Source organism: Sinohyriopsis cumingii, chromosome 17 (assembly GCF_028554795.1).
Source record: "Sinohyriopsis cumingii isolate HCF-2022 chromosome 17, ASM2855479v2, whole genome shotgun sequence".
NCBI lineage: Eukaryota > Metazoa > Mollusca > Bivalvia > Unionida > Unionidae > Sinohyriopsis > Sinohyriopsis cumingii.
The window spans coordinates 117137861-117158890 of record NC_142977.1 but is presented as its reverse complement, the minus strand read 5'-3'; the positions used below and the strand labels follow the sequence as shown (position 1 = coordinate 117158890).

At 38.9% G+C, this 21030-nt stretch overlaps 1 long non-coding RNA gene across 1 annotated transcript; it reads left to right on the top strand.

The window, feature by feature from the left end:
• Nucleotides 1-90: 90 nt before the first annotated feature.
• On the top strand, nt 91-20447 carry LOC149779726 (uncharacterized). The gene is made up of 2 exons (XR_016415424.1): nt 91-221; nt 19537-20447. It is a non-coding gene; the product is annotated as an uncharacterized LOC149779726 (long non-coding RNA).
• The last annotated feature ends 583 nt before the right edge of the window (nt 20448-21030 follow it).

Below are 21030 nucleotides of genomic sequence, written 5' to 3'. Positions count from 1 at the left end.
AATCTCAGGTTCTGGTGACCTTTGGAATTTCCGATCCATTTAAATTTAGCAGTCTTTTGTATAAAGCGTCGACTGTATCGAGAGTTAAAGTAGGTATCGATGTTTTAAAAGTTTAATTTTCGAAGTTTTAATTTGACAGGTGAAAGAAAAGGTCAACAGAACATGACATATTATAGGAGTCAGGTTTTGATTAGATTCAATGTCGGAGAGTCACAGCCAATGTAAGTTTAAGAAAGTCAACATATGCATACATGAATTACTTCAAGAAGCTTATGTAAAGATATTTTTGTCTTTGCAAAAACAGGAAAGAAGGAAATTTTAAATTATTGTTTTGAAATTATGTCTAATTTAGAGCAGGATAAATGCACACTTATTCACTTTCAAATCTTGATAATTTCAAACTACATCATGCTCATGTATACTAATCAGGTAATAATTCGTTATAAGTCTTTGTTTCGTCATATCACTCAGAGAATAAATGTTGCTAAAGAAAGAAAAAAAAACATACAGGAAATACGATATATTTCTACTTGTATAGGTTAGTCTATATAATCATTGTACGCCGCTTTATGTTACATATAGGTGCTGTATGCAGTAATCTGAGTCACGTGGTAGTGATAACTTCATACAACTGTTTATAGACTAGAATTCTACACATACCGTTCTTGAATAGATACGGCAATATGCGTGGCTGTGTTCATACTGTATTCCAGTCTTGCATGTACATTTTCAAATTACATAACTTCACCTGCTCCGATACACAGCTGTGAATATATTAGTAGTTAAGGACTCTTATATTTAAAAGGGTTGGGTCGATATGGCGGCAAGGTGGGACCCTTTGGCGGCAATGGGACTTTAACATGTGGGACGATATAGAGACAGCGACAAGGGGAATATAACATGGGTGGGATTGTCTAGAGAGAAATGGAACAGGGTGGGACTGTCTAGCGTCAAATGAAAATTGACAGGGTCTATATATGGTCAAGGTTTGTAGGGGGACAAAGACAACATAGACATAGACGTAGACAGACATATACATATATAAACAAACAAACAAACAACTATACAACAGAAAGACAAAAAGTGTTTTTGGCAAAGAGAATATACATCTTTTCGAAACATATGAGTGACCCTGAAAATGGCCTTAGGGAGTTTTGTTAACACCACGGAGTTAACATAGAGAACATCGCATAGGTCTTCTTATCTTCCTCAAACTTCGTCTGATATCCGGACCGTAGATTAAGACTCGCTTCAGACAGCCTTGCCTCTCCACATATATCCTTCGTTCCAAATAGCCGTATATGTGATCTTGCTGATAGCCCATGATGATTTCACATATATGGGAAAGCCCGGGTGGAGCAACATCGACGATAGGAGAGTAGACGCTTATATGTTAGTCCACATCTTGTGACGAGAACAGGTAAATGGAATGAGGTGAACCGCGTGTATTTATAGTGGAAGAACGGGATGAAACGAACTGACCTCTTTCACCACTCCAAACACGCGTTACAAAATTCAGTCACAGTGCGGAGTCTCTCTTCAAATCCGAAGAGAGCTACACGTGACGTCACATTCCCTATTTAGGTGCGCTAGCGTCAGTTGCAGTGAACCGACGCAATAGAGTTAGAACATGACAAAAACTACGAAGACGAGGAATTGGGGTGCACCAGCCGTGGAGACGAGATGTGATGGCATAGCAGTGGCTACTAAAGCAAAAACGGTCATATTTCCAGAAGAGACCAAATTGGGATTTAGTGGATTTTCTCTCTTCTTAGCAAGAATTTGTACCGGTATCAGCACTCTCACCACCTTCTCCTTCCTTACTGCAAATCGAGGATTTCAGACAGAGGCAGAAAGATGAATAGGAGCAATGTTTGCAACAGCAGATAGAAGCAGAACAAGTCTTTCTCATTCAGCAGTAACAGTGAGAAGAAGAGGCAAGACTAATACCAGAGGAAGAAGAAGAAGAAGCTAAGAAGAAACAAGGCCAACGAGAGACGGAGGACAGTGAAAGTCAAATGGTGACTGCACTCTTAGACATCTTGGCAGAGTTAATGAGTCTGAAACAAATGAATCAGATTTCTTTAATACGACCCAAGAGAAAAAGACGTTCCCGAGCCAAACAGTCCAACCCCGTCCAAACGCCCAATACTCTTGAGATTCCAACAGTAGTGATATCTAGCAAATCATCGACATCAGCGGGTCAAAAAGTAGGTCTTCGCCGTGGCAAAGGAATAAGGCATTTAAAGCTCATTACCTCCCATTCCTGAGTTGCTTTAAAAAACGAACGCCCAACTGTCATTTTCATGGCTACCCCCCTCTATCGAAAATAGCGACTATTCAGCGTTTGCCAAATCAAGTAAAAGGTAAATCCCCTTTTTCTCATGATGCACGTGTGTGAGTGCATGAGTAAAGGTTCTTATTATTATTATTATAAAAACCAAAACCAAGAGACACTTACATTTTTTCTGGTCTATTCTCTTAGAAGTAACACTCAGATTTCACAACACATCGAGTTTAGCAGCCGAGCACAGTTGACACGTTCCAGAGTCATTGACACGAATAAACACGTGCAGCAATACAACGACCAGTTTCACATTGCCGATGGAAAAGCAATACTGTATATGACCCACATTTCTCTTCCCAAAGGGACGGGACAACGCAAAAACGTGTTATTGGTAGACCGCCTTCGTAGCTTCAAGCGAAGCCTTGTCCAAATTAACAACATTCAAGGCAAAATGTGTTTAGCACCTATGCCGACAAGACCAACGCGGAAGAATGGACAAGAGCCTGGAAAACTATTTAACGATCGGACCGAGCCAAACAACGGAGAGAAGCAGAACTCCTGTTACAGCAAGCAGGCCTATCCAAAGACACACCCTGTGGCATTCCTGAACTGCAATAATTACAAGACTTCTTAGCTCCACCTTACACATTAAAAGTGCGCCTTCAAGATGTGCGTGGAAAACCTTTGTTTCGAGGTGACAATTTTAAAGACGGAAAATACATTCAAGTCTATCATCATGATGAATATGTCGATGCCATTATCAGTACCACTGAACTCCTTGGATACGGTTATTACTGTGAGAAATGTGACTATGAGTATAACGGTCGAAGAGCAACAGAAGCATTGTGGATCGAAATGTCCAGGATGTTTGGTCTCTAAACCCTGTCTTGACGAAGGACTCGAACGAGTGCATTGCCCAGCTTGACAGGGAACGCTTGTCAGACCTACCAGCTACCAGCAATATCAGAAGACGCCATGTTTACAGCAGAAAAGTGCTTGCCAACTGATGAAATCGTGTTCTACTTGTGGACAAGTCATACGTACCAATAGTGCCAAGGCTCACATTTGTTCAGGAAAGAAACGCTGTCCCATTTGTCACCAAATCGTGGACTTGGAACACGAATTCTACATTCAAAATATCAATCCAAACTCGAAGAGGATGAGGATCAGAAAAAGAAAGGGAATTTCATTTATTTTGATTTCGAAATCATGCAAGAGAACGGCATTCACATTTCTAATTCTTCTTGGCTCATTAAGCGTGCGAGAGGTGCATCCAAGAACCTATCTTTAGTCATTGCCCGCACTGTAGCAATATTCCTGGAGAATGTTAAAAAGTCTTTCGTGGGTTGAACACGCTGATCGATTTCGCCCAATGGATCTTAGACCCTATCGACGAGACGTGGAATCAAGAGGACTTCGGACGTTAGAGAGATTGCCATCGCTATGCCACGGTGATTGCTCACAAAATTTCCAGATACGTTGTATAACATCTAAAATAGTTTGTATGGAGGACGGACGAATGCCACCTGTTTGCTGTACCACGATGACGAAGAGAAACGCATGGGAGCATGTTCACTGTATGGTTCCGTGTGCAAATATTGTCAGTTTTCCTCAGCTCACCTGCAATTGCTGACAAAACGCAACGACCTGGACAACATTCGACAATAAAAAGTATCGATCAAATGTAATGTGTTGCCTCCCACGAACTAGTGTCATTACGTTTTACCTCACCACTGCCAAGGAAAACTGATGTTTACATTGTACCTTACTTGTGTTGACTCTTGTAACCAAAGTCAACCTTGTCTTTACACTCAGGAAGAACGTACCTTGATGGGAACGTGGATCAGCGCGGAATTGTTTAAAGCTCTGGACCTGCGATTCCAATTGTTAGAGGTTTACGTAATTTACCACTTTCCCAAGACAGAACAGTAGCACAAGCAGGACGAGACTCAGAAAGACATTTTCGCAGACTACGTTCATGCCTTTTCGAAAATGAAACAAGAAACCAGCGGCTTTCCTTCTTGGTGTCAAACTCTCGAAGACCGAAATAAATTCAGAGAAATACTTTGAGCAAGAGGGTATCAATTTAGGCTAGGCGGAGAAAAACGAAAGAAGACGATTGTTTGACAAAGTGATGTTGAATCGGAAAAATTGCACAACGACCATTTTTTAAAAGACGTAGAATTTGACAGAACCTTCCCGCTACTTCCAGATGATAAACGACAAAACAAAATACATGAAACACGTGGAAGTCACTTGTGAAGGGTTGATCTTAGTCAGTTGCGAAGAATAACTCGAGTGTGTACAGGCCGACAAATTTGGAAATGTCATCACTGCGGGCAACGTGACAGCCAATATTCGCTTAAAATTGTATGAAGCCTTACACCAGTTAGGACATTGCGTCCTGTACCTTTACACAGACAGGTGCCTCTACATTGTTCGAACTGGTCACCGTCACCCTGACATCGAAGGAGACCATTTAGGAGCCTAGACGGACGATCACCCAAACGACAAAATTCTAAGTTCTGCTAGGGGCAGTCCTAACAATTACTGCTACGAATACTGGGACCAACGAGAAGTGCACACTGAGTATAAAGTGAACTGATTAACTCTAAATCATTGCACGAGTAAAGCAGTGAACGTGATGTGCTGAAAGAAGCCTTGCACACTGGAGAGGATCAACATTTTAAAGTGACCATCTAGGAACCAGACAAGAATGTACGTTTACCTAATTATTGAATCATCACGCGACCCTTGGAAAAACTGTGACACGAGGACTACACGCCTTGAAATATGCCGCTTTGCTTGCTAAATCGTTATAATGCAATGATTTCTAATGTCTGTGTCGGAGAGGAAGCGATTCTTAATTAAGCCTTCGTTTATTTAACCGTAATACAACTAGAAAAGAGACGGGAGCCTTCAATTTTATATCGGAACTGTCAGATTTGAAATTTTCCAGATCTGTTGTTTGGAATTCTATAAGTCATGCTGACCACAATTTTGGTGTCTAGGTATAAAAGGTGGTACATATATTTAATCCTGATTTGTAACACTAAAAATGAGGCTGGGTTCCCACACAAAAAGTTTGTGGGGTTCAATTTCCCTCATCGAACGAAATCTAGTCAGTCTACAATTTTTCTGCAGGAGTGAAGATATAAGGGAGTCCGCGACTGAATTTGGAAGAAATTCATTCGTAAAATATTGGTTAAAAAGACCGGATGTCTGGAAAGTCAACGAACACAATTTTGGCGTAGAAAGAAACAAAGCTTGAACGCACAAGGGGAAATATCTCCACGACGTATCCACAAACGTATCCAAAGAAGAATCCACTGACATTTCCACGTACCTACTTATCCAAGTATCTACGTACTTACGTATCCACCTACCCACACAAAGTTTGAGGGCCGAAAAGAGGCGAGACAGTAAGGAGGTTGGAATAGAGAAAAAGCGAAAGGACCTAGAGGAACCATCATACTGAAGTTGGAGTGGACCGGAATAACAGGTTATGAAGTTGTACATGGCAATGACATCGATCGTTCACTCGATTATATGATGAACCATTTCTATCATTTAAACAGATCGGCTAATTATATAAATATATTTGTGTTTTAAATTCGGTGAAAGATTTATTTAAAAAAGAAGTTTATCTTTCTAATGTAATGTACTACCCCAGTTGTTTATGTAATTGATTAAATTTTTGTTTTTCAATGTACGGGGGCTTGTGTTCTATATATCAGCTCAGATCTCTATTGATTCTATTTATAAGCATTACACCTTATTTTAATATTTACTCGATCCAAGCAACGACAATACCAAGTCGATCACCCTCTAGATAACGATAGCCAAATAAAGCTGTCACCTTACAAGAAGGTACAACCTCACAACACCACCACCAGTAGAAAAAATGATGCACCGAGAGTCTTGCGCATGTTCAAAGTCGGTAGGGATCTGTTTGCCATCACACCGACTATTATGACGATGCAATAATCCCACTGGGTAGAATTTCATCCCGTCTCCTCTATGACGGATTCAGCTCCCATCGAATTTGAAATGAAAGGATAGCATGAAGATTAGATCGATCTAAATAGCAGTTACTTTAACTTGAAATTCAAAGTGATCAAAACAGGCGACACTGTTCCAGATGGCAATTCCAGACTATCTCCCGTCAACAATTGCTTGCATTCCTTATTCAGCAAAGTGAATTTGTACTTGAATAACAAACTAGTCATCAGCAGCATGGATACATGCCCTCACCGAGCGTACCTGGAAAATATATTGACGTACGGAAAACATGCCAAGAGCACTTATCTGTATGCTTGCGTCGTATTGAAACCTAACACAGCGGGAGAGGACAAGTTTAACAACACAGCCCTGATAGAAGTTGGCAATACTCATAATGTGGGCTGCAAGTACATAATTTAGAACTGATGGATCGTTTGCATTTGGACATATGGTTGCAAGTAATCTACTTGTTGATCGTAGTGGATATCCGCCTGAGACTGAATCGTAGCAGTACCGTTTTCCATTTGATGGTCTATTCCAACAAATACACAACCATCATCCAAGAAGCCAGACTTTACTTGCGACGAGTGAAAGTATTACCTAAAGTGGGAAAGGACATCAGTCACACTTTGAGCAAAACGACCGGCAAGTATCCCATACGAAGCGTGGAAGTGAAAACTTTCACCATTGATACTGGACTCCGATCCAAGATCGAAACCATCTGTTCCAAGGACAGTTACCCAAGCGATTAATCATTGGTATCCTCAGTAAAGAAGCCCTCAACGGAGATTACGATTAAAATCATTTCGAGTTTAACCACTACAGAGTGTCAAAGATTGAAGTCAGTTGCGATGGCAAGACATTGTGTACCAGACCCTTCGAACCTAACTTTGTACAGAAAAATTACTTGATGTCGTACTTTTCCTTGTACGAAGCTGCTGGACAGCTAGGGACCAATACCAGTCACGGTATATCGTACGACTATTATGCAGGAGGTTATGCTTTCTGGGCCTTTGATTTCTCTCCAGACCAAGGAAGCGACGAGGAACATTTGCACCGTATAAAATCCGGTCAACTGCGTTTGGGGACTTCAGTTTGCTACACCTCAAACGTAGACGGTGTACGTCATCTTGTATGCCGAATTCGACAATACGATAGAAATCAACAGTTTGAGAGAAGTCATTCTAGACTATTAGAAGCTATGGAAGGCTCTTATTTCTCTTTGAATGGTAGAGAATCTTTGGAAATGGAATGGGAGAATAGCGTGGAAGCAGAACCACCCGCCAAAAAGAAACAAAGACGAAGAGGTGACTGTCATGTCCAGATGTCCAGAACAAGAACAACATTTAGTCTCCTGTTTTGCCAAACACCTGAAAGAAACCATTACAGGCTTTAGCAATACAGATTGCTAGGTATGTCAAAACGATCATCCCAGTCAAATTCAACATGATGATTGTTTGATGATAAATCAAGAAGAAAAATTGGATGAGTATCTGGCTGACGCTTGGGGTCTCATCTCGGAAGAATCAGTGTTGCATCAGTGGTATAAAGACTTGCGTGATCATTCCTCCCCTCCATTGACTGCTCTAGAGATCCATCACATAGAATCTCTCTTGGCTCTGTGTGCGGAGACGAAACAAAGAAACGGTTACTTGTCGGAGATCTTTTAAGAGATGAAACAAAGAGACGATTACTTTTGACAGAAAAAACAAAACAAAATGGATACCTGGGAACTTTATTACCTTTCGAAAAACAGTTCGTACACCGCTTCTTGGAATCCTGCCGTGTGCGCTAAAGATGAACTGCCTCATCTCAAATCTAAAGACCATCGAGTTTATGTCATCAACACGGACAACAGTCATCTCTCAGAAACCCACTGGTTAGCGATCTTCTTTCCTCAAGATGCCTGTGTGGAGTATTTTGATTCGTTTTGATTACCGCCTTTTGAAGACGACACCATCGACTTTATGAGAAGAAATGCCCAGACGACACGATTCAATAATGTGAAATTACAAGGCACAGATTCCATAGGGTGAGTACAATATGGTGTGTGTTTTCTTCACCAACGCAGTCTTTGATATCCCTTAGAACATTTAGTGACTTATTTTGATAATGACTCTTCTAGAAACGATAATAAAGTAGATCGATGGTTTTGTGACCATTATGGATATCTCTTGCTTATAGCTAGGAAACGTAACGTACATCAATGGCTAAATCACCGCCATCAGTGGAAGTCTAACTTGACTTCGCAACGTTGTCACCCTTGTCAAAAATATGTTATTTGATATAGCATGAATTGTTATATTATGTGTTAGTTAATTGTGGGTTGAATACAAATTTTATGTTTGGAAAAAATTGTTGGTTGTTTGTTTTTAAAAAGAAACTTTTTTCAATATCTATGCTCTTTGATTTCTCCCTATCCCTCACCATAAGACGAGCTATAGCGTTAATACCCTAAAAACTGAAGAAATATTTTCTATCGCGTCCGCGCTTGAGACATATAAAGCGGGGAGGTCTCCAGTCTGACTATCCATTGTTGACTCGTCAACGTATGAAGATTACTTCCAATTTAGCTAAACTGAACGAAGCCCACGTAAATTTACATCGTATCAGGCAAAACCTGATACCCAAACCTGAAAAGATAGAGAATGTCAAGATATTAAAAAGTGGCCCAAGACCTAATAGAAGAGGTGTTTAAAGATGAAATCGAGAAGAATTGACCGAGAAGTATAGACTTCAGAACCAGAGAGAGAGCAGTAACAACAGCAGTAGCATTAACAGGAGCCAAAAAGAGGCTTTGTGAGGTGTCGAGTGGATACGAAAAAGTTCTTCATCTCCTTTCGCAGAAGCAGACCCTATTCTGTGGGAAATCCTGCAGCCAGGCGAGGACGCAATCTTAGATGATAAGAGATTGCCATAACTCCCCAACGAAACAGCCCTTTTCTGGGCTACCCCAACAATCTAGAAAAATGATAGTAGTAAAAATGTCAAAATATTTGTCTGTCATTGTATTTGTCTGTACGTTATAGAATAGACGTGTGTCTATAAACACTTCGTTTTCATCCTTTTAAGATAGTCTATGTGTATTTTTTGTATGAATGAGTGGTAATAAAGAGTGTTTGAAGGTAAAAAAAGTGAACGTGAATGTTGTTTTTAGGTCCTTGATTTCCATGTTATGAGCGATGAAGTGGGTATTGTTAACTTTTGTTTAAGGGGATGTTTTCCATTACGTCCGCGCTTCAGGGATATAAAGCGGAGAGTTCGTCAGTCTGGCTACCCTTCGTCAACGATACAAGATGAAAAACAATGCGCAGAATCAGTAAATTACTGGAACTTCAGATGCACGTGAAGAATGTCAGATGCCTCCTGGACGAGCTGGCCATACAGGAGATTCAGGAAAGTGTCAGCATAGTAGAAGGGGAGGAGGAAAAAAAGAAGAAAGAAAAGGAGAAGTAAAATAAAAGAACAATTTTGCCTCGTCTCATGATTAGGCCTCTGTCAAGCCTGAGGTGAGGAAGCCAACACCACCACGTCAGCCACATCCACAACCACTACCACCAGTACTGAGAGCCGCCGTCTCCCAGATTGAAAATTCGGACGAAGAGTTGGAGAGACAGCGGCAAAGGTTGGAGCCGCAGAGGCCTCATCATCCCTGGATCTGGCATACGAGAAGACAGAGGGAAATCTTCACTATCCCTCAATGTGAGAACTGGGTTGATGAGCCACTCAACCCCCTCTCCGCTCCCAAACATTCAAATCAATTGAGACAACGCCTGGAGCCGCCGTTGTGTGTGTGGTGCCCGGCGTGGGAGGTGCCACCATTGAAAGGTGCATCTGAAGTTGAATAAAAAAACAGCTCTTCTCAGGGCTAACCAATTCTATAGAAAAGATACTGATCAAATTGACAATCCTATAATTTTGTGTGCTTGTTTATGTGTGTGTTCACGCGCGTACGTTTGTGTGTATAAGTGTGTGTATGTGTGTCTGTGTGTAAGTGTGCGCGTAAGTTTGTGTGTGTGTTTTTGTGTATGTGTGCACGTGTACGTTTGTGTGTGTTTCTTTTTTATCTTAACAACAAAACCTTATCCCTGCACAATTTTCCTTCCAACTATGTATTGATAGAAAGTATAAAATTATTTGTTGGTATTAGTGTGTTGTTTTGTATAAAAATTTATTTTAGGTTTGCATTCTAATTACTTTGAATTGTTTAGTAGGTGATATTTATAGTTGGTGAGAGGGGATGTTTTCCTTCTAGTCCGTGCTTGAGCCATAAAGTGGATCGTTCGTCATTCGCTCAATTCAAACCTGAATAATCAAAGAAGATGGCTTCAAACAAATTGATATAATGAAGACATTGCAAGAGGCAGTAGTTCACATCGGGATGGTGGAGGATTTTTTTTTTATTAGGTTGGAATTTGGTGCCTATAGCCTTCACAGGTTAAAAATGGAAATAAAGAAATGGAAGAAGACCAAGGAAAGACGTAGAGAGTTGATGAAACAGGAAAAGGAGGACGAGGAGGACAAATAAGAAAATAGCAAATTAGAGAAAGGAACGAAAAAGCTGAAAAAGAAGAGGAAAACGACAAGAGGAAACAAGAGGAGAAGGAGAAGGAGAAAACGGAGAATGAAAAGTAGGAGAAGAAAATGAAGAGTAAAGTAGCAAAGAAAAAAAAAAAGTTGGTAGAGGAGAAAAAGAAATTAGAAAAAGAAGAAGAAACCCAAAGGCCATTTTCATGGCCACTCCATTGCCTTGAGATGATTTACTCTCTTGCCAAACATCTTTAGTCCATGTTTTATATGATAGATTTATGTTCTTAAATCTATGTTTGTGTCATATTTCTATGTCTCTGTCTATGTCTCTAACCCTGTCTCTAACCACGTCTCTGTGTCTCTATGTCTTTGTCTCTATTTGTTCCTAGAGTAACACGTAAACATGTCTGCCCCTTGCAACACTGTTTCTCCCGATTGAGGTCAGCCACTTCCAACATTGTTGCCTGTGCCCAGTACCGTGACGTCACCCCTGTTCAATTCCTATTGTCCGTACATAGTCCAACTCCGTTTATACCTTTTGTCCGTATAGTACAAAGACCCTCTCTGTAATGCTAATTGCCATTGTCCGTATAGTACAACCCCTAAATTTAACGGAGAAGTCCCATTGTCCGTATAGTATCCCCACTCTGTACTCACGACGAAATGTGGTGGAACTATTTCCACTCGTTTAAATTAACAGGTTCTTCGATAAGCGTGCAAGCACCGAAACGCGGTGGCGCTATGAATGGGTTGTTATCCCCATTAAGCGTCTTACAATAAATACAGACTAAGACGATGGGCATGTGTGTTTCTATTCCCGCCCACTGTATGTTCCGTGGGGCATAAATGCACCGGAATCGGACTAACTAAATAGCACGCTTTGTGTGCATAAATGCATACCGGAGTGTGGCTCTAATTCCTTCCCGTACGAGTAACTAAATATCCAGCGGTGCTGGACCCTAACTAGGCGCACATGTCCGAATGGGCGAAAGCTTCTCATTGAACGAACGAACGAACAGTGTGGCTACCCATACTTGAGGTATCAACTTCAACAAAATGAGCAGAATTGCAAAACTGCTAGAGCTCCAGATGCACCTGGAGTGTGTCCGTCACCTCCTGGTGAACTGGCTATGGAGGAAATTGCCGAAAGAGCAATGATAGAGGAGGAAGAAAGGAAGAAGAAATAAGAGGAGGAAGAAAAGAAAAATCCGATACTAATCATGAGCCGAACGTGTGAGTTGAGGCATGTGGTGAGGACACAATCACCACCACATCGCCTGCCACAACCCCATCTAGCACCAACAGCCGCTGTCCCCCTGGTTGAAAACTGGAAGAAGAATTGGAGAGACAGAGGCAAGAGTAAGTGTCGCTGCGCCAACAACAACAACCACAGGTGCCACATCATCCGTGGATCTGGAATAGAAGAAGAGGGAGGGAACAAGTCTTCACTATCAATTAGACTGAAGAATGGGATAGTGAAGCCACGCAATCCCCATCCGCGCTCCCATCAACACAAATCAATTGGGAGCAGGATTGGAGCCGACGCTGTCTATTTTGTGCTAGATCAGGGAGGTGCGGACATTGACCAGGTATATCCGGAGTTAGAAAAACAGCCCTTATTCAGATCTCTAGAAAAGAGAGACTGATCAAGTTGCCAAATATATATATATATATATATATATATATATATATATATATATATATATATATATATATATATATATATATATATATATATATATATATATATATATATATATATTAGAAGAAAAGAAAAAATCCCTTTCAGGGTCACTCATATGTCTCGAATAGAAAACCAAAGGCATCAACTCTGGTATATAATTATCTTTAATCTTAAATGAACAGACCATTAGAAAAGTCATTGTACCCTCTAACTCGTTGTGTGTGTGTGCGTGTTTGTGCGTGTGTGTGTGTCTGTGTGTGAGAGAGAGAGAGAGAGTTTGTAAAATGGGGGATACTGGGACATCAGTGTGAATACACACCAACAAACCGGGAACACAACTCGAAACGGGGACATCCCCGTTTTGTAATGTCGGCTTCAATGGAATCCCAATGCCTTATTTAATGATACAAACATTAAAATAAGCGTATCTGAGCATGTCCCCGTTTTGTTCGTATTTTATTTCAGATCATGCTGTACACAACAATACACACGTTCCACTCGACTCTAAACCTCGGTGTATCAGTTGGAAAACTGCGTCCCCGTTTACGCGGTAAAAATTCACTTAGTTTTCCTGTCGGCTTGCGCACTTTGCTTCCGAATTACTCACCGAAGATTGTATCAAGAAGGGCTAACAGGATTTAAATCATTTATGTAAACATAGACAAATATATGATATATTTACTATTTTAACACAGACAGCAATAACGATATACATGTTTAATAATGGGTATTTAGTTACTCGTACGGGAAGGAATTAGAGCCACACTCCGGCATGCATTTATGCACACAATGCGTGCTATTTAGTTAGTCTGGAGCATTTATGCCCCACGGAACATACAGTGGGAGGGAATAGAAACACACACGCCCATCGTCTTAGTCTGTATTTATTGTAAGACGCTTAATGGGGATAACAACCCATTCATAGCGCCACCGCGTTTCGGTGCTTGCACGCTTATTGAAGAACCTCTTAATTTAAACGAGTGGAAATAGTTCCACCACATTTCGTCGTGAATACAGAGTGGGGATACTGTACGGACAATGGGACTTCTCTGTTAAATTTAGGGGTTGTACTATACGGATAATGGCAATTAGCATTACAGAGAGGGTCTTTGTACTATACGGACAAAAGGTATAAACGGAGTTGGACTATGTACGGACAATAGGAATTGAACAGGGGTGACGTCACGGTACTGGGCACAGGTAACAATGTTGCAAGTGGCTGACCTCAATCGGGCGAAACAGTGTTGCAAGGGGCAGACATGTTTACGTGTTACTTTAGTAACAAATAGAGACAAAGACATATAGGCATAGAGCCGTGGTTAGAGACAGGGTTAGAGACATAGTCAGAGACATAGAAATATGACACAAACATAGATTTAAGAACATCTATCAAATAAAACATGGACTAAAGATGTTTGGCAAGAGAGTAAATCATCTCGAGGGAATGGAGTGGCCATGAAAATGGCCTTTAGGTTTCTTCTTCTTTTTCTAATTTCTTTTTCTCCTCTACCAACTTCTTTTTTTCTTTGCTACTCTACTCTTCCTTTTCTTCTACTTTTCATTCTCCGTTTTCTCCTTCTCCTCCTCCTCTTGTTTCCTCTTGTCGTTTTCCTCTTCTTTTTCAGCTTTTTCGTTCCTTTCTCTAATTTGTTATTTTTCTTATTTGTCTTCCTCGTCATCCTTTTCCTGTTTCATCAACTCTTTAAGTCTTTCCTTGGTCTTCTTCCAATTCTTTATTTCCATTTTTAACCTGTGAAGGCTATAGGCACCAAATTCCAATCTAATAAAAAAAAAATTCGTCCACCATCCCGATGTGAACGACTGCCTCTTGCAATGTCTTCATTATATCAATTTGTTTGAAGCCATCTTCTTTGATTATTCAGGTTTGAATTGAGCGAATGACGAACGATCCACTTTATGGCTCAAGCACGGGCTAGAAGGAAAACATCCCCTCTCACCAACTATAAATATCACCTACTAAACAATTCACAGTAATTAGAATGCTAACCTAAAATAAATTTTTATACAAAACAACACACTAATACCAACAAATAATTTTATACTTTCTATCAATACATAGTGGGAAGGAAAATTGTGCAGGGACAAGGTTTTGTTGTTAAGATAAAAAAAAACACACAAACGTACACGTGCACACATATACATAAACACACACACAAACTTTCGCGCACACTTACACACAAACACACATACACACTTATACACACAAACGTACGCGCGTGAACACACACACATAAACAAGCACACATAATTATAGGATTGTCAATTTGATCAGTCTCTTTTCTATAGATTTGGTTAGCCCTGAGAAGGGCTGTTTTTTTATTCAACTTCAGATGCACCTTTCAATGGTGGCACCTCCCACGCCGGGCACCACACACACAACGGCGGCTCAAGACGTTGTCCCAATTGATTTGAATGTTTGGAAGCGGCGAGGGGGTTGAGTGGCTCATCAACCCAGTTTTCACATTGAGGGATAGTGAAGATTTCCCTCTGTCTTCTCGTATGCCAGATCCTGGGATGATGAGGCCTCTGCGGCTCCAACCTTTGCCGCTGTCTCTCCAACTCTTCGTCCGAATTTTCAATCTGGGAGACGGCGGCTCTCAGTATTGGTGGTAGTGATTGTGAATGTGGCTGACGTGGTGGTGTTGGCGTCCTCACCTCAGGCTTGACAGAGGCCTAATCATGAGACGAGGCAAAATTGTTCTTTTATTTTACTTCTCCTTTTCTTTCTTTTTTTGTCCTCCTCCCCTTCTACTATGCTGGCACTTTCCTGGATCTCCTTTATGGCCAGCTCGTCCAGGAGGCATCTGACATTCTTCACGTGCATCAGAAGTTCCAGTAATTAACTGATTCTTTTTGCACATGTATGTATGTGTCTGTGTGTGTATATGTAGGTATGCAAGTATGTATGTACGTATGTATTCATATATGTATGTATGCACTTTTTGCACATGTATGTATGTATGTGTCTGTGTGTGTATATGTATGTATGTAAGTATGTATGTACGTATGTATGCATATATGTATGTATGCACTTTTTGCACATGTATGTATGTATGTATGTGTCTGTGTGTGTATATGTATGTATGTAAGTATGTATGTACGTATGTATGCATATATGTATGTATGCACTTTTTGCACATGTATGTATGTATGTGTCTGTGTGTGTATATGTATGTATGTAAGTATGTATGTACGTATGTATGCATATATGTATGTATGCACTTTTTGCACATGTATGTATGTATGTGTCTGTGTGTGTATATGTATGTATGTAAGTATGTATGTACGTATGTATGCATATATGTATGTATGCACTTTTTGCACATGTATGTATGTATGTGTCTGTGTGTGTATATGTATGTATGTAAGTATGTATGTACGTATGTATGCATATATGTATGTATGCACTTTTTGCACATGTATGTATGTATGTGTCTGTGTGTTTATATGTATGTATGTAAGTATGTATGTACGTATGTATGCATATATGTATGTATGCACTTTTTGCACATGTATGTATGTATGTGTCTGTGTGTTTATATGTATGTATGTAAGTATGTATGTATGTATGTATGTATGTAAGTATGTATGTATGTATGTATGTATGTAAGTATGTATGTAAGTATGTATGTATGTATGTATGTATGTATGTAAGTATGTATGTACTTTTTTAATAAAACGATTGACATTGACCTTACTCTGCCTCTTTGTTTGTACACTTTTTTGGTAAGATGTTTTTGGCAGGTCTACTGTACCTAATGGATAATACTGCCCTGCTAAGATGATAGACATTTTTCATCCACTGTCAATTAATTGATGATAATGATGAAATGCTTTCCTTACATGTTCAATATTACTGATGTTTTAGGTTTTATAAGACAGTATTTTATGCTAATGTTAATTTTATATCGCTTCTCTGATTTTATCAAATAACAAATGTGCGTGAACTATGATTATTTGAAAGAAGTTTTCACACTGCAAGTTTTGGTTTTTGTTTGTTTATTTGTGTTTACTTCATTACGCTTTTACGCAACTTGATCATTTTGAAAATGTTTGGTTCACACCTGTATTAATCAAAAGAAACAATTATAAAAGAAGAAGAAGAAAAAACATTTCACTTCATTTCGCCCAACCCACTGGAATACTTTTCAGACCATTCGCAGTGGATCTGGACAAATTAAATTTAAAGCTAATCGTTGTTTGTAAGGATATTATATTGGAAATGTACAGTGTAAGCTAATCGTTGTTTGTGAGGATACTATATTGGAAATGTTCAGTCTAAGCTAATCTTTGCTTACATTGACTACGAGGGCAGTACATTGGAAATGTCTAAGCTAATCTTTGTTTACATTGACTATGAGGGCAGTACATTGGAAATGTCTAAGCTAATCTTTGTTTACATTGACTACGAGGGCAGTACATTGGAAATGTCTAAGCTAATCTTTGTTTACACTGACTACGAGGGCAGTACATTGGAAATGTCTAAGCTAATCTTTATTTGCATTGACTACGAGGGCAGTACTTTGGAAATGTCTAAGCTAATCTTTGTTTGCATTGACTACGAGGGCAGTACATTGGAAATGTCTAAGCTAATCTTTGTTTACATTGACTACGAGGGCAGTACATTGGAAATGTCTAAGCTAATCTTTGTTTACATTGAATACGAGGGCAGTACATTGGAAATGTCTAAGCTAATCTTTGTTTACACTGACTACGAGGGCAGTACATTGGAAATGTCTAAGCTAATCTTTGTTTGCATTGACTACGAGGGCAGTACATTGGAAATGTCTAAGCTAATCGTTGTTTACATTGACTACGAGGGCAGTACATTGGAAATGTCTAAGCTAATCTTTGTTTACATTGACTACGAGGATAGTACATTGGATAAAATGATGTGAATGACGATATCTATCAACCTTACAAATCGTCTAAACGATGGTAATATACAATCGATTAACATTGTAAATAATATGGAGAGAAATGGGAATATTCTTATCTCATTAACATTTCGCACATTAAGCGTAAATATCTTGAACTTTATGAAATTAATAATCGACAAAAGTTAAATCCGTTTAGTAGCCAGTGGAATCAGCTCAAAATATTTAGTACTCTATTTTTATTTCCCGCCAGTAGCATGTTCTTTGACCGTAAATTAATTAATGTCCCAATACTTAAAGATGGCCGTACATTATTTCGTAGCATTTCCTCTCCCCCTCCAGGACATCCGAGATTTGAACACTTGGTTATATTATGCTCCTTCTTGCAAGTCGTCATACAAAATATTATTAATGTCTCTCCCCATAAAGTGCTAAAAGTTCAGTAAAACACTCCTAAAAAGCAATGACAGTCGGAGATACGGCCTACCAGCAGAACCAAGATGGGTCGGAGGGGGGGGGCAAACATTTTAACAATAATGTAAGTCTTAAAGACATATATCACGCATATGAAAACAATTTTATACTATCAAAAGAAACTGAAACTGACAAAATACTTCAAACACTGAAGAGCAAATGATCCTAAATTAAAACGTCGATGCACTGATTTCAAACTATGTAAATTACTGTTTCTTTAATCGTTCATGTTCAATATGCTAAGACAATCCGAACATCAGTGAAATGCCAAGGCAATAATAAAATCAGAAATATGCCGAGGCAATCATAACATCAGTAATATGTCAAGGCAATCATAGCATTAGTAATATGCCAATGCATTAATAATATCATAAATATACCAAGGCAATAATATCATCAATAATGTGCCAAGGTCATCATAACATCAGTAATATGCCAAAGTAATCCTAACTTCAGCAATATGCCAAAGCAATCATAGCATAGCATCAGCAATATGCCAATGCAATCATAGCATCAACAATATGCCAAGGTAATCCTAACATCAGCAGTATGCCAGGGAAATCATAGCATCAGCAATATGCCAAGGCAATCATAGCATCAGCAATATGCCAAGGCAATCATAGCATCAGCAATATGTCAATTTAATCATAGCATCAGCAATATGCTAAGGTAATCCTAACATCGGCAGTATGTCAAGGCAATCATTGCATCAGCAATATTTACATCTGCGATGCAAGCTTGTAGACTAAGTAGAAACGTCATCCTTTCTAAAAACAAATGTTTCTGACATTTTTCGTCAGGGTTTGCACAGGATTTCTTTCATTTTGATAATATCACATGCAATAGAATAATAAATTGCTGTAGAAAATGTTTATAACACCTGTCCCATAAATGTTGAGCGAACCATACATTTTGTTTTTAGTCTTTAATTGTTGCCTTGTAACCCATGATCACCTCTAAAATTCAAGCTTCTAGTTTTGTAGTATTCTTATGATTGCTCAATTTGTAAGGAGACCGGGGAGAGAATAATTAGGATCTGAGGTTATTTTTAACCTTCGAAGACAAAATTAAAGAAAATAAAAATATTGAGATTAATTTTCAATGCTCTTAGTGAACGTGATGGAAATATGAATGAGAAGATATATTGACCTAGGTTTCACGTAGCTTCGATTGTTTAGTTGTTTTTATTTTGTTCGTTCATTTGAAATATTTGTTATTGTTTTCCTCATGAAATAATCATTTTGAAATAGATTCTACTGCTAGCATTTTAATCGAACGAGTTTCATCTCGAAATCTCTAATCTTTTTATTTTTACAGTGAGATGAAGATTTCTTCGAATAATATATATGTAGAAACTAGCATTGTCACAAACGTTTGCTAGAAAGTGCTTTGTCATTTGCGGCTAAATATCTTCTCTAAGCAACAGTATTCAAGTTATCTTTTCGTAATATCGGATTGTTTTGCTCATGAATTTGGTAATGTTAATTTACAATTAAACTCTTTTTCGAGTTCATTCAATCCTTCCGAGAGACAACTTGTTGTAATATAAGGATCTATCACTGATTTCAAGTCACAAAAGGTAGAATTGCCTCTCGTTCCTCGTAATTCTAATTCCCCCATGAGTATGGCTATATAAAGGATTTCGTCATTTTTTATTTCAGTGTACACTACAGCTCCACTATCACCTGGTTGAGCAAAGGTTCCTTCGTCGCATCCAACTGGTACACCAACTACAAAATTATGTTTATTCAGGTTAATGTATTGAAAATCGGAAAATAGGATACATCCTCTGGTAACCCCACTTGACGAACCTCTTTTATAGACGTGCTCACCTTCTCCAATCAGCTTCTTGATAGACTCCATATCCGGTATATGACATTTGCGAAGTTTATTGTCATCGTGGAATAAAGGATTGCAGCGATGTTTCATGGATGAATAAATCTGAATGGCACTGATATCTAACAGCTTGTTTTCTGATGTCAAAGAGTGTGCGCACCTACCAAGGGGGACTGGAGTCGGCTTAGTGGTTTTAACATCTCCAGGCTTTAAAACAACATGATTGCTTGTAACGAAATGAAGGTCGTTACTCTCATTCTCAATTTTATTCATGAAAAGACCGATTATACCAAGATAACCATCCACACCTTAAAAATGCATCACCCATTGTAATTTTTCTGGAACTTTCAATGCAATCTCCTCCTGCATAACGAGAATCAGAGAAAACTTCTATAAGAATTTCACCCGGATAATCTACTAAGCATTTTCGGACGTTCAACTGGACCTCGTTTGCACGTTCGCCAGGTTCTGGTTCTTTCACGAATACAAAGAGCTTCCCAAGCATGTGACCTGTAAAAGAAGAATGTTCATTTAGAAGATTTAACTACCGTAGTGTTACATTAAAGTAAAATCATTTAATTCTTTTTATTTTTAAAATATGATGCGATACATTGACCTGTTTCAAAATTATAAATTACTTTGTCCTATTAATTTTATATAGCCACAACTTAAAATAATAATAATAATAATAATAATAATAATAATAATAATAATAAATAAATAAATAAATAAATAAGTGAAGGCGTCTCTGCGTTGTAATTCTATTTTTTCATGAAGACAAATTAATCATTGGATCTATATGTAGCAGACATCAAGACCATGTCAGAAATAACTGGGATTCTCGCTGAAGAACTTTGAAGCAGCTAAAGAAATACACTCTAGTTGCTTGCCAGAAAAATAGTAAAGAGCGAGTCAAATGGGCAAATCCTATTCAACAAAACAATTAAGAAGACAAATGGAGACAACGATTCAAATGGAAAATAGTTGTTAAAATAGGAAACGTAAACGGGCTGAAACTACTGGAAAAAAAAGAGAAGGAAGCACTGTAAAAAGCAAGCCTAATCGTCATTCCTAATACATGCTACAAAATCTTTACAATGGCATTAGCCAAGAAACTGATGACAACCATGCATCACAGCTAAATTTATTGTTTCGTTGTTTCACTCTAAATTCAAGTTACAAATTTGTCTGTCAAACGGCTTTAAGGAATGTAGTTCCCACAGACATGCTGGCACAGATCAAAAGAACCAAATAGCCATTCTTTGCAGACTGGTTCTCAGACTAATTAAGGTTATATCAGCAAAGGCCAAGAAGTAAAA